At 44.7% G+C, this 14,545-nt stretch overlaps 1 protein-coding gene across 2 annotated transcripts in view; it reads left to right on the top strand.

Moving 5' to 3' along the window:
- MAPKAPK3 (MAPK activated protein kinase 3) overlaps positions 1-14,545 on the top strand; it is a 114,325-nt gene continuing 99,780 nt past the window's right edge. Inside the window, exons 1-2 of one of the 2 annotated variants that reach the window (XM_061458278.1) lie at positions 1-230; positions 2,939-3,015. The gene's annotated coding sequence lies outside the window, so the exon portion shown is untranslated. Of the gene's footprint in view, positions 235-2,938; positions 3,016-14,545 lie in introns of both variants that reach the window. The other variant, XM_061458279.1, reaches the window with a different exon arrangement.

Raw genomic sequence — 14,545 nt, 5'->3', positions numbered from 1 at the left:
TCAAGTGATTGGATTGGTAACTGGGGCACCTGTGACAAATGACCTTTTCACCTGGCTGTGAGGGCTGCTAAATGCTTGCCCTCCATGCAGGTGTTACTCATAGCCAGGCAGGAGCTAAGTGTGAGTTAGGACTGTGCCTACTCTAGAGAGCATGTGGAGCAGCTTGGGTGCAGGTCTGGCTTGCAGCAGTGCTTCTTTACGTTTCCCTGGTAGAGTCAAGGTGTCTGAAAGTAGGTATGAATTAATTTGTCATCTGCTTGACCTTCTTTCCTCAGTGACAGGATGGTAGAGAGGCACTGTGACAGGAGGGCCGAGCAAGCTGGTCAGTTCTGCTCAGCAGGGTGGCGTGATGGGGCTGCGATTGTGGGCTGAAAAACTGGTGGTGTGTTGGTTTGTTCCAAATGCTAGCACTGTTCCCATGCAAGGAAGGAAGAGGTGAAGAATTGTGTTTAATATTCATTTTCAGTGAAACAATTAATTGTAGAGTTCTCTAAAAAGTGAATGTATCCCTTTTCCTAGCATTCTTCTCTTTGTTAAACTGAGCCTAGATGAAAGCATTGGCTTCCTAAGACACCTATATCAGCACAAGGGCATTTTGGTTTTGTCTCATTGTTTCATGTGCATTAAAAGGAAACAAATCCAGCTTTACTTGTACACCTGGAAGATGAGAGTTAAATTTAGTACACTTCCTTCTTCAGAAAGAAGAGCAGGACCAACCCTGATTGCCTTTGAAAACTGAAATGTTTGGGGTTCAACATATGTAAAAAAGAAGAGGTTTTATGTAGCTCTGCGCAAGAAATGGAAGAACAACAACAGTCCTTAAACACGCTGGGAGAGAAAAGTAGTTTCCACGGAATTGAAAACATTTGATTAAAAAGGCCATGCTTGAAGGCAAAGTTTTGGGTTTTTTTTTTAACTTGAATTGTTTCCCTATTATTGCTAATCTGTGGTTTGACCAGCGCGTTATGCACTGCACTTAACTGTGAGATGGTTATGGCAGCTTATCTGTAATAGCTGTACCTCAGCCTGGGTCAGACTTGCAGCAGGCAGTTGTGTTTATTTGATAGCTGAGATCAACTCTTTATTCTTTGTGACCTAGTGAGAGATACAGAAGAGATAGTATATAGAATGATAATATGTTCAGTACAGCTTTTATGTAGCAAGAATGGCACAGGGTACGCAGTGATCCAGTTTGCAGTGGAGCATGAAAATGGCTGTGCTGAAGGCTTTGGGAAAGGGAAAATGGCTGTAGGAGAAAGTAAAGGCATTGCAGGCTTGTGTGGCAAATTACCAGTTTCCCTTCTATAGCAGTGGAATGACAATCGAAACAGCCATTTCCTTGCACACTCTTGTTGTGTTTGAATGAGCGTGTTTTGTCTAGGAGCGTGGTCCCAGGCTTCAAATCGTATCTCAGACATCTGTGATAAAGTGGGGATCTCTGAGCTGCTTTGTCCTGTCTTATTTCAGATTAAATACTGTGGCCCCATAAATGTGGGCCGGCTCAATCTTGTGCTCTGTAAGGGAATAGTGCTGGCTTTTTATATTACTCACAAAAATGTGTATAATATATCCTCATAGGGCGTGGTGGTGGTTGAATTTTGATACTCAAAAGAGGCACTGAGATGTAAAACCATGAGGATGTTGCATCCCATTTGTTTCCCAAGGAGCTACCCCTTTGTGCTGCAGGCTGCCACGTAACTAGTGGTGGTTATGCCTGAAGCCCCTAAGTGAAACTCTTCCCCAGCAAGTGATCCAGCAATGGTCTGACCCTGGATTGAACAGGGAAACAAGGAAAGGCCAAGTGCCTGAGCAGTCCTGCACTGCGAGGCTTACAGGACTCATACAAATGGAGAGAGCATCTCCAGTCTTTCCCGAGGTTGATGAACCTCCGCAGCAGTAGACAGCAGAGCCCTGCTGCTGGCTCAGGAAGCTGTGACACACAGAAAGGCCTTGGTGGTGGCCACAAACATGCAGCGTTCAGTGACACCAAGGACAGGAGGTACTGGCTGTACCTGCCAGTGAGCCCACAGCTTGTCTGAGTGTGCCAGCGGGACCATGGCTCGGAGTGGGAGGAGCCCATTCCTCACACTGCTTAGGAAGCTGCCAAGTGCAGTTCATCTTGGGGTTTCAACGGGCACAGCAGGGACAGAGTGAAGGGGAAGGGAAAGTTTGGGACGTGGTTCCAGAAGCATTACAACTCCTCCTTTGCAGCCCATCGGCAGGTTCACACCTCTGGGGTGGCAGCAGTTCCTGGCTCCCACTGTGCTCCTGCAAGGTCAGGAGCTGCTGCCTCACCCAGGACAAGCGCTTCATTCTTTCCACTTTGAGGAAGAAGCAAGAAAAGAGTATGTTGGATTTCAGAAGGGGGCAGTAGCCATATCAGTCCATGTCATACAGCAAATTGCAACCGAAGTTCCCAGTTCAGGGGCATTTATGAGGTCTAGAAAATGCAGAAGCAGGTCCTGAACAATGAGGTGCTGAAAATGGGCTCAGCTGCCACGGGGAAAGGAGCAGAAGGAGGCTTAAAAAGATATATTTTTTTTCCAAACAGGCCGGGTAATCAGGCTCTTTGCCTCTGATCCTTGAAGGGACAGCAGAATAAACTTGGTAGAGTCATAGGATATGAGCCTACAAACTTAAGAAATGCTGGATCCTCCAGCAGAGCAATCTGGGCATTGCAAATGATAGGGCAGATTTGAGTAAAATGTGTCTTTCTGTCTTCATTAGAGATGCTTAAAGAAGCTCATGTTCTAAGAATTTCAGTTAGATGCCTACATTTAGCTGGATCAATATAGGCATTAAGGGCTTATAGTACTCTTGTGCTGAATTAAAGGGGGGGGAAAGGTCCAATGTGTTTAGTGAATCAGTTTTTCCTGGAAGAACATATTCCCAAAGTGTAAAATTACCTTTTTCTTTTTTTTTGCTTCCTTTAAATCAGTTTCAAAGACATGAATGGAGCTGAAGTGATGCACAAGTCTGGGAAGAATCCTCTCCCAGCTCAGAATTTCTCCCCAGGTAAGTCACTGGCCTGCTTTAACATCGTTACACCATCAGTGTCATGCTTTGTACCCTGTGGTAACAGTATAAAGCCAGCAGTGCTGGGGAGACGATGATGTTCTTTTATGCCTGTTCTGTTCTAATGGGCCCAGCAGGCTAAAGACACCTTGGGGTGCTCACAAATGAAACACAACTCTTGAGGTGAGCTGTGTGTGCAGGTGGAAATTCCTGTGACTGTTTCTAACATGATGTATAGTTGGTACACAGCTCCTGCCCTGCCCTCTGCCCTCTGCGCTGGGGCTTGCTGGAAGGGGACTCCCAGGAATGCCTTCAAAATAAGGGAATGTCACGCAAAGAAAGAGTTGGGATCTGCCTCAGGTTCTCCCATCTACTTATGCTGTGTCCCAGGAGTTGTCTTTGGCTGTTTTCTCTTGCTTGTTCTGTGTCTGTGTTTCTTATACTGAGTTTAGTGAACATGCTTCCCTGAGAGTTTTTTCCTGTCAGTATCACAATGAAGTAAAGATATGTGGGTAAAACACAGAGGTTCCTTCCAGAGCACTCTTTCTGTGCACAGAACAATTCAAGGCAGCAGCAAAGCATCACAAAACCCACAGTATGCTGGTACTATATTATAGTACCTCTTGAGCAGCAGTTGTTGGTTATGTTCGGTTGGCTGAGGAGCCAGGAATTATCAGCAAGTGGTAAAAGCCAATCTGACTGAAGAGTAATTGTTCTAAACAAAGATATAAAAGCATTTATATGTGATTGGCTGGGAGGTATTGAGTGAATTTAATAAATCTGTTTCCCAGTTTCTCAAAAAGCTGTTAATTTTTAACAAATTCTGTCTGTGAATGTATCGATGAAAAATGACAGCATATTTATTTGAGGATGGAGTGCATATATTTAAGTTATAATACTGTTGGCTGTCTGATAAACAGTGAAATAAATCATGAGAAGAACTTTTAGAAGTAGCTCACAAGGCTGCAGAGCTCCATGGGAACAGGATGGGTCCACGGGTTGCAAGCTGAAATGGGCCTTTTGGCTTTAGCTTGACTTCTCAGGATTGATTAGTGAATGCTGCTTAAAGAATCTTCCTCCTCTTAAAAGTCAGCATTTTGACTTAAAACCTATTTCATTTAATACTGAGTGATTTTTATATGAAAAAAGGACTGTAGCTGTCATTGCTGAAAGCTAAAAGTACAGTTAGAGCGGAAGTAAATAGTCACGTACCGTAAAGGCTACATGCTGCGGCTCAAGAAGCACCCACAAAACCCATCTTTTCTCATGAATGGCTTTTTCTTCTCAGACTTCTAGTTCCTGAAAGAGTTGGTATGTAGGAGACTGTGCAGTACATCTCAAACTTCATCAGACCCAGTTAGCCAGAAGAGAGCAAGACAGGTTCCAGACAGAAGGACAAAAGCTCTTTGGTTTCCTCAGAGAGGTTTCCCATTACTGCAAGCATTCTCACATCACCCCCTCCTCTGCACAGAAGGGAACCTACCAAAGCACTGAAACTAATTGCCTTTCTCCTGGATGAAGGATCAGGGTGTGATCTAGAAAAACCTATCCACAAAGACTGCTTTGGGCAACAGCACAGGATCCCCTGGTTGCTGTCAATATTGTTTCATTCCTGGAGACCTCTGTGGCCGAAAACTTGGAACTGAAAGAGAGTAGATCTAGGTTAAATGTAAAGAAGCAGCTCTTCCCTGTGAGGGTGCTGAGGCACTGGCACAGCGTGCCCAGAGAAGCTGTGGGTGCCCCATCCCTGACAGTGTTCAAGGGCAGGTTGGATGGGGCTTGGAACAACCTGCTCTAGTGGAAGGTGTCCCTGCCCGTGACAAGGAGTTGGAACTGGATAAGCTTTAAGTCTCTTCCAACCCAAACCACTCTGGTTCTATGATCACCATGGCCAATGACAGGAAAGGGAAGATGCCTTGTGATTTTAGGGTGAATCTGACCAGTGGTGAAAACAGCCATTCATGTCTTATGGAGTGATGGCACTGCAAGTAAGGATATATCATGGGTGACACGTCAGCCAGCCAGCCTGACCTGAGTGGTGCTGTTTGCTAAACCCAGGCTGTCATCAGAGTCTCAGAGATGAGGGGTGTTGGGGTTTTAGGGCTTTGAGATAGACTTGTCTCAGCTAAAAGAAGTTAAATAACACCCAGATGACGCAAATGTTCCTCACAGGCTTTTTGTTGTGTACGTGGATGTTTCCAGTAGTTAGGAGCAGCCCTGAGTACTGTTGTTTCTGTTCCTATGTAACTACATGACCATATAGCTGTCTCCACAGACACTGGTGTTGACACATTTACCCAGCTCTAAGTCACTCTGCTGCAAAGGATTGAAAGTGGGGCCATACACCGAAATCACTCTGAAACTGAACTCACTCTGAAACTGAAGCCATCACAAAATAAGGGCTGCTTGTTATGCAGTGCGTCATGGAGAGAACATGTGGCAACAGTTTCTGAGAGCTCATATTGGCTTAACTGGTATCAAATTGGAATTCAGCCTGTTGTAACCTGTGCCAGGGGTTCCCAGATTTGTGTTGCTGTAGTGCACAGGCAGTAGCAGTCATAGGTATTAGCAACAGCCATCATTGTAAGTACTGGAGTCAAGGGCAGATCATGAGACAGTGGCTGCTGGAAATGTGCTGTTCCATGCCTATGGGGAGGTGTGCCTCCCATCTGCACCTTCCCATCATATACTTTCCTAATCCTTAAGCTACCATATTCCTTCCCAGAGGTACCCATCCTCCCTGTCTTGAGTCAAGATCCACACTGCACTTTGATTTACAAAACCCCATCTCTGTCAGCTATGACTGTGTTCATGGAGATACCTTCGCTGTGACCTGGGTAGTTACGCCTTCAGGGATTCCAGTACCCCGGGTTAGGAACCACTGCCATGTGTGTTCACAAACATATCGAGGTGATCTCTTTATCTTTTCACTTTCGGAGAGTGCTTCTATCCCTGCAGGAGGTGGATCCAGCGGAGGGATGTTCCTGTGTGGGTTTTACACAGAGCCCTTGAGATAAGTTTAAGGCAGGCCATTGCTGAGATATACTAACCAGTGAATGCCAGAAATGCATCCCTTGTAAACTGCATTGCATTAGTAATGAATTAAATGAATTGCTGAGATATCAAAACAGTGCAGGCTGGGGTGAAATGTAACTTGTAAGTGGGAAAGACAGCGATGAGTGGAAAAAGCCTTGAAAATAAATCAAGCCACGTTGCTCTTTCCTGATTTTTCTAGGGCTGGTTGGTTCTTTAACGTCTTTATTAAGTCTATAGAGGTGAGCTGACTCCAGCACAGAACTGAAATAAAACCAGTGGACAGGCACTAATGCTTTCAAGCAAAGGGCGTAACAGCTTTCCGAGTTTGCCTGTATTCCACCTTTCCAACCTTTAAAGGAGATTGCAGTGAAAAAAATACCTTCATAAAATAGAGACAATCAATTACATTTAGTAAAGCATGAATGAATTACAGAAAATAAGGCAGGAAGGTCTGTGTCTCTTGTCCCAGGGCAAGGCCAGATCTCTGACCTCTTTAATAGCCTCTGCTGCATAGGAGAAAGGTCCCAGGGACAGTGTTTCAGTGAAGACTAGTGCATTGCAAAGCAGGCTCCTCGAACACCTGCAGCTTCAGAGCAGCACAGGGTGGCCAGCTCAGGTGTTTTGTGGTGAAGTAAACCTTATTTACTGTTCATAAAGCTTCTCATGTGGCATTATGCTTGATAGATCCTAGCTTCCAGAGGCAGAATAGCGCAATGTTCTTTATTTGTCCTTTTAAGGTTACAGTTGATAATGTAGGTGACCGATCCAGACAAAACTGATGTTCTAATGACTCGTAATGACATTCCAAAAGAGCTTGAAGATTTGAATTGAAGCACTGGCAAGGCATACATGTTGTAGGATGTACTTTGCATGTAAGTGGATGTGTACAGTTGCCACAGAACCAGGAACTATTGGTAACTATGTGTAGAGAGTACTGGGTGCTTTATCTTCTTCTGTCCTTAATATTGTAATTAGTGCAAGGAATTAAAACTGCAAAGAAAAGTTTTCCTCTCGGCATCCATGGTTTTGCTAGTTCAGAGTCAGAGTGCGGTGTCACCAGACGTGGGTTTATTTCTCCACTTAGTTCTCCAGTAAAAAACTGATGAAAGTCAAACATGTCAAGGACGGCAGCAGATTGCCTCAGAGTTTAGAACAGTTCTCCATTTGTATAGTAAAGGATGGGGCTGAGGAGGTTTTAAAAGAAATGGGATTGTGCAGTATGTTAATCTGAGAATTCTTTAGTGGCTTTGTGCTGTTTCTGTAACTCAGATGTATGTAGCATTGACCAGATAAAATGACAATTTTATATGATACTCTGTTATTGCATGGATGGCCTGTGAGTGTGAAGTAACATTTGGAAACCACTTATGGAAGCCAAAAGGTCATCAGGGAGCTCTTGGCTGTTCTCCCTCCTGGTAGGCTGCTCTCCACATCCAAGAGTAAACACCAGTTTGGCTTTCAGGAGCTGTGGCTAAACACTTGTCCTGGTTTGTAACAATGCTTTCACTCTACAAATGGGAAGAACTCCTTTGGAAATGCCACAGTTTGTTAGTTTGGTCCAGTATTTGGTCTATTTGTATATGTCTCCTCTCGCAACAGAACTAATTGCGGACCTGATGTGTCAGAACTCATATGGATAATGTCCTGAGCAATCCGGTCTAATTGGAGGTTACCCTGCTTTGAGCTAAATTGGTGGACTCAATGAAACCCAGACATCCCTTCCAAACTCAATTACATCATGACAGACATGCTGAATTACTCTGGTGCTGGTTGTAGCACTCACTTTTTAGTGCCTGGCTATGTAGTGAGAAGCTGAGAGTCTTTGTTTAGCCACTGACAATTGTCTTTACCTTTAAGCCTGAATCTTCTCCATGGTCGTTTTCAGCAGCTGGGTGTATTCTGTCATCTTTGCTACGTTCTTCAGAATCAGGCTTTGTGAATTCTTGTGCAAAAAACCTGACAAGATAGAGAGGGGGCTGGGGAAAGCAGAAGAGTCGAGGTCCAAGCACAAGACAAGCCTTTAAAAGAACCTCTCCCTTAATTATACATAATGGACTTTTGTTTGTTTTTTCCTTCCCTTTGAAGTCCTGGGAACTGTCAGATGTGGGGGAAGATTTGGCTGGATCCTAGCATTGATCTTGTTGGGCAATTTGGGGGGTGATTTTTAAGTTACCCTAAGATCTGTGGTTAGTTCTGAACACACCAAGTGCCTGAGCTGCTTTTCAGATGAAACCTCTAATTTGCCTGCTGACATTCCAAACCCAGATTTTTTTTCTACCTCCTTCTACCCTTCTCTAAGACCAAAAAATGCAGTTCTTCAAAGAAGAACTTTGAAGGATCATTTCAGGCTCTAACATACGAGTATCAGCAAGAGGTGTAGGCAAGGATCTGTTTGGTTGGGGTTTGAAGTGTTCCCATGGTGAGATTTAGTGAACACCCTGAGTTCCTGGCTAGGCCTGGCTTCAGCCCACTGGAGGTATCTGGGGCAGCTGAGGCTGGCAGCTCAGAGGGAGTTTGTGTTTGGCTTTGCACAGGATGGTTCAGTGAAGGTGCTGAGGGGAGCAGCTCAACCAAACACTTAATTGAATGCTCAAAGCAACAGTTCTATGAGTAGTTTCTTGTTGGGTAGCATGAGGTACCTGTGCTCCCAGGATTTAAAAGCTTTTCAGTAAATGCAGTTGTTCTTCTGACCCTTTTCCATTCTTTTCTCCTCTGGGCTCCACCTAGGAGGGTTCTGCCCCAAAGAGACACCCAGCAAGATATTTCTGCTCCTTTCACTGATGGTCTCTTCCTGTTCCTTTCCTTTTGTCCTTGCGGGAATCCCCCAGGCAAAGTGGGATCTTAATCCCCAGCTGCCAGTCTTCATCATGATCAGCACTGGCCAGAATCCAGGTTCTTACATTGTCCCTCTCTGCTGTTTTCCAGCCATGATGTTTTTCTTCCCTTTCTTTCACATCCATTTTAGGAGCACTTCTTCTAAGGTCTGGGTCTAAGCCCAGCACCCAGTCAAAGCAGTGGGAAGATGGTTTGCATGCCAAGGAGAGCAGAGTTCTCACTTGGTGGTGGGGGTGGAAGTGAGTATTAGTCCCTGCTGCTACATTGACTCAGTGGCTGTTCTGCAACTGGAGTTCACGAATCTGGATCCAGAGAAGGTAAGTGCCTGATGGTCACACAAATCACCAGGTGTAGCCTCTTGGACTGGAAGGATTTATGTGCTGTGTGGCTTACAAGAAATCACTGGGTAGTGTTTCAACAGACAGGGCACATCTGAATTGGAAGTTGGGAGTATTTCCATGATTGCAGCCTCGTTGAAGATAAATCTAAATAAAAAGACTTTCCCAGCTAATAATGTGATGTGCAATTACCCAGAGTTGAAGGACTTTTTCAGTTAAGCTTGAGGAATGTTTCTAGTAAAAAAACCCACCAAATTAGAATTAGATATTCTTTTAGAACAGTGCTTTATATGAAAAGAACTGTGATTCTGCCCCCAGGAAAGAGGCATCTTCGTGAAAGCTGATCGTTGTTCTGTTGTGAAGACAGTATTAGGAACAGAAAAGTAAAAGCAACGTGGAAGGGAGCGTGGGGTACAGTTAATATAAATGAGCAATGAAGTGCAGAAAACTGGAAATGAAAAGGAAAACGTAAAATTATCCTTGGCTGCTGTCTTCAAGGACGACAGAGAATTCAAACATCCGGCTTGAAACAGAAAAAGGATTGTGTAAGGCCTCTTTGAAATGGAAATGGTGCAATTGTTAATGATGAAAATAAGTAGAAGCCTTTAGTGAGTAGTTCTGATCTGTGTTTGGATGACAGCAGAATAATACGCTAGAATCACAGGAGGATAATGAATTAATTTCTAAATTATTAGGCCTCAAGAAAAAGGTATTATAAAACACTGACTGGTAATAAGCTTTTTAGAAAGTACATGTTCAGATAACTTGCAGACAAGAGCCCCAGCAGCGGTGTTAAGATAGGTGGTTTGCAGATGGCAGTTTTTAATACTGGGGAAATCTGGGACATCAGATTTTTGGCTGGGGTTTCAATGTGCCAAAAGGGATTATTCAAGAAAAACAACTATATGGGAGTTCAGAGTGAAGAACTTTTCCCCTGGCTTCTTCCTTCTGTACGGCTGTAGGGATGAGCTCTGGGGGGATTATCCTTCTGTGTGCCTGCTGGATTTAAGGCCTCTCGTGACTCTTGCAGGCCAGAATGACACTTCAGCTCCTTTAGGAATAGGTTGTTCATAGCTATTGAATCAAAATAGAAAATAAATGAAAAGGCTCTGGGTCAGAAAAGGTCACAGTGTGCTGCTGGTTTGAGGAGGAGGTGAGCTGGCTGGGATTCAAAGCCATCACCCCCCCAAAGCAGTATCAATTTTGGATTAAGTGTCAGTGGGAGGTGGTAGCCCGGTGGTTATTCTTGGATGTTCTGTTCATTGGCGAGTTAAGCTCCTGCTAAACTCATGAATTGATTTCCTTTGAAAATGTTCTGAATGATGGTGCAGATGCTGAAGCTATAATTCCTCTTTTGATGAGCTGGGAAGGGAGCGTGGGGTCTGTACAGCTTCGAGCCTCCCTGCTAAAGCAAAGATGCTGCGCTCGCTGTTGAGCTTTTGTGCATGCCATGGCCCTGTCCAGCTGCATGAGAGAGCATGCCTGGGAGCTGAGGGAATTCTCCCACCTTTGTACCTGCTCCAGGAAAGGATTTATAAGAACGATAGGCAGGTCTTCCTATGTGCTGGCTGTGCCTCCGCAGGGACATGTTACAGGGGTTTGCCTGCTATGGGCGCAAGGCCTGGATGAGATTTGAAAGCCCAGACTGCTCCTACATAACAAATTGCAGCAGAAGAGCGTGAGATGTTGCCCTAGGAAGCTCTTCAAAGGTACAGGCACGTACCCCAATGCCACTTACCAGCTGGTTCATTTGAGCTCCTTGCTGCCAAAGCATGCAACAGTAAGGAAAAGCCTGTTCAAAAGAACAGCAAGCCTTTGGGCAGAAAAAGAAGGCAGGGCTAAGAGTGAAGTGTTAAACTAGTTCACATGCTGATTCTGCTTTGAGTTGTATGATAAGAGATACTTATTATATATATGTCTGTATGCTCCCCTACCTCCCCATTGGCTTTGCCTCACAGCTTCTCATTGGTCTTCCAGTACAGCTCTGCTGTTCTCAGCTTGAATAGGTTCACCACAATGGCAGAAGTGGTAATCCTGCTTCTGTTTCCTCACTGTTCCCTTGATGAGAAGGTAACTTGGCTTTTCTTAAAACACTGCAGTGTGTTTCCCTGAATTGCATGACGTGTTTTTCAAAGGTACTTAGGTCTCCAGTGGGTGTTTTGTAATTTAAGAGTAAATGATTTCTCCTCAGTCTTCTTCTAGGAAATGCCAGTATCTGTGGATATCAAAGAGGCTTTTGTGTTGCGAGGTTAACTCGGAGGTTAGGGCAATCCATTTGTGCACTCTCACACTTCCCAGTTTGCGCCTGGTATTATTCATCACCATTCATCACAAATACGATTCTCTGCCTAATCGTTTGTTCCTCCTATCAAGCAATGATGATGAGAAAGCAATATTAATTATTAGACGAATGGAAGGAACAGAACTAGGCATGGAATGAAAATGAATTATTAATATTTATGAATGCTTTATTATGCTGTAATGTTTCGTGGACCTGCATTCAACTGCACCATACAAGAAACCCTTTCCCTAATGTAGCTTTACATAATCAATTCTGAGTGTCTGGAGCTTCGAGTGTTTCTTAGATTCAGCTTTAGAGCCCAGTGCTGCTTTTCCACTGCAGGTGATGAAGGAGAGCGGCTGGGCCCTTCCTGCTCATCTGTCTTGCCTCAGGCTGAATCAAAGGCACAGTGGCTGATTTAGGTTTGTGCTGCTGCTGTCTGGTTCCTGTGTCCTCTTTCTCTCTACTTTCTCGCTTTCCCTGCTCTGTTTTCACCTTGGGGTGAGAGTATGAAAGCAGTGCAGGGGAGCTCTTAATCTTTCTACCTCATCTCTCTTGATCCAGTAGCGATCCCACGTTACACAGGAGAAATTTGCCAAGAGAAGTCAGTAGCTTCTACATGTGGGAAGTAAATTCAGTCCTAAAACGTCTTTGGCAGAGGCTGCTTAGAGGACATTTCTAGGGACACGCTCTGCGCATGCCAGGCTGCTACATCTGCTGGCAGAACAGTTGCATACAGCATGAGCAGAAGAGGTGGGGAGATACAACTGACCTCTTCAAGGGTATTGCCAAAGCTAGAAAACACAGCTCTAAAATACATCTGAAAAGACCTTCCTGTGACTTAGCTCTGCATGCATGGTGTCTTTGCATGTCCTAACTGGCACTGTGAGGCTTGAGGTGCTGATACTGTAGAAATACATAAAAATGATGCTTCTTTGCATTCACTGTCAGCTGCAAGCTTTGACAGTTTCTGAAGCATATCAACACTTCTTAAATGTCTCACTGTTCTCTGCTTAGAGAATATGTTCTTTGTCCTATTCTTCTAGCATTTAGCTTAGAATATGAAGAGCTCTTCCTAACAGTAATATGAAAGCTAGTGACAGAAAAAGAAGATATTTTTAAGTGTAATTCTCTTATTCAGGCCCCCCCCCCCCCAGTAAAATGTAGAGGATTAAGAAGAAGAGAAAGAAGAAAATGGAGTCTTCTAGTTTATCTTGTAAGATTTATTAACAGCGAATTTGAACAAGTGCAGTGCCACAAGTTCCTGCCTTCTTTTCTTGCTTTAAGTGCTGCTGCAGCACTGTTGCCGCCTGCTGTATGCGGTTTGTACACTGGATTAGTCTTTCAGTCTCCGTTTTCTAAACCTGTTGCTGTTCACAAAAGCCACTGACAGAAACAGGTTAGCATTATGGCAGAGGTACTTCAGACAAGTCATTTCCTTCATCTATTAAGGATGAAGGGTTCAAGGACGTTCTTATTGTACAGTGAATTGCAGACCATGACAGTTACATCTGCTCAGTAATTCCTTGTGCGTGGGCTGTGCTCTCTGAAGTGTTTCATGCAATCCCTAGCCTGGGTCACTGAAGCCACGTTTCATTTGAACAAGGGTATATTCAGCTGGCCAGGATGAGTGTTTGGACTTGAAACTCATGGTGGTTTCCTCCTGTCTCCATGGGGCTGATTACCACACATTCCTTTCTTTTAATTTCAGCCCTCTGCAGTTCTAGGAAAAGGTCTTTGATTAAGTACTGAGAAACCAGTCTATTTGCAGGTCTAATTTTGTTGCTTCAATTACATTACTGTATGCTAAATATAGGAAGGCACCAAGCAAATCCCCAGTTCCTGAACTGAACAGGGTGTTCAAGAGCACTGAATTTCAATCTTGTGGCTTGGGCCTCTGTTTAATTCTAGCTAATGAGCCTATTTCTCATAGAGTGTAAATCAGCATGTCCACATTGATTTATGGACAAGTAGCCGGGTCATCACAGTTTCACACAGCTAAAAATGAGCCTAGTGCCCAAGTCTTTGCTTCCTGTTCCTAATTGAAGGTAGCAGAGATAAATGGTGTGTCATGCTGGTGGAAGTCTGAAGTCCCAGAGGGACAGGAGAGCGCTTCAGTGTCTTAGCTGGTGTCTGAGAACCTAGAAATCAGCAAGTGGAAAATGTCTGACAACCTGTAAACTGGTCTTGCAGTTTGCTGCTGACTCTGCATTGCTTTCTGTGCTGTTCCCTGGCTGGGTTTTGGTTTTATAGCCCCCAAATCTATGAAAGAGAGCACTGAAGCCTGCTTGTCTTCTAAACATCGGCATTGCAAGGAGCTTCAGAGTCCTGTGTAAATGCAGATTTGCATTTTCCTTCTGTACAGCAGGTGAAAAAACACACCCGACAAACACAAAAGCGCAGCATTTTAAGTGCATGGGGCACTTGTGTTAGGTGGGAGACCGATTGCACTGGAGACAGGCGGCTTATCTGCTGAACAGCTCCTGTGTATCTCAGGCAGCAGCTCCTCCCGCAGTGCCTCTCGCAGCCCTGGCCCTGTCCTGGCGTGACCAGTTGTTAGTCTGAGCTGCTGTCTGGCCCATTCATTCCTGGCCTCTTGGCCAAGATGCCTGGCAAGGGAGCCCGTTTGCTGGGTGCTCAGCTGGGGCCTGTGGGCACACATGTCACAGCCTTTCTTTTCTCTTCCTGCAGGGAGACTTGGGTCTGTATAAAAGATGGGGTGAATTCTCCTCCAGCCACGCTGCTGCCTGCAGACTGCAGCAGGATTTCTCCCTCTGTTCACAGCTCTGTGCTGCTGCCTTGTATTTCAAGGGCAGCTTGTGAGGAACAAACTCAGCCTGATTCCTGTTTTCCTTTTGTGTACGCCTCGAGGCTCTCCTCGCAGCTGGTGACTGCTCTATTTCCCTGAATCTCATTCAGAGTACTGTACCTACAAGCCAGATACTTGTCATCTCTAAAAGATGTTTGTTTCCACAGAAGAATAGCAATGAGGTTACCGTCTGCTCCCTTCACAGTCAGCCAGGCTGGGAGAAGTCCAAAT

Source organism: Pezoporus flaviventris, unplaced genomic scaffold (genome assembly GCF_033815535.1).
Source record: "Pezoporus flaviventris isolate CSIRO_AGI_PZ_B2104156 unplaced genomic scaffold, CSIRO_AGI_Pfla_v1 ptg000026l, whole genome shotgun sequence".
NCBI classification, from domain to species: Eukaryota; Metazoa; Chordata; class Aves; order Psittaciformes; family Psittacidae; genus Pezoporus; species Pezoporus flaviventris.
The sequence above is the reverse complement of the archived record's forward strand: the minus strand, read 5'-3'. Positions and strand labels throughout refer to the sequence as shown.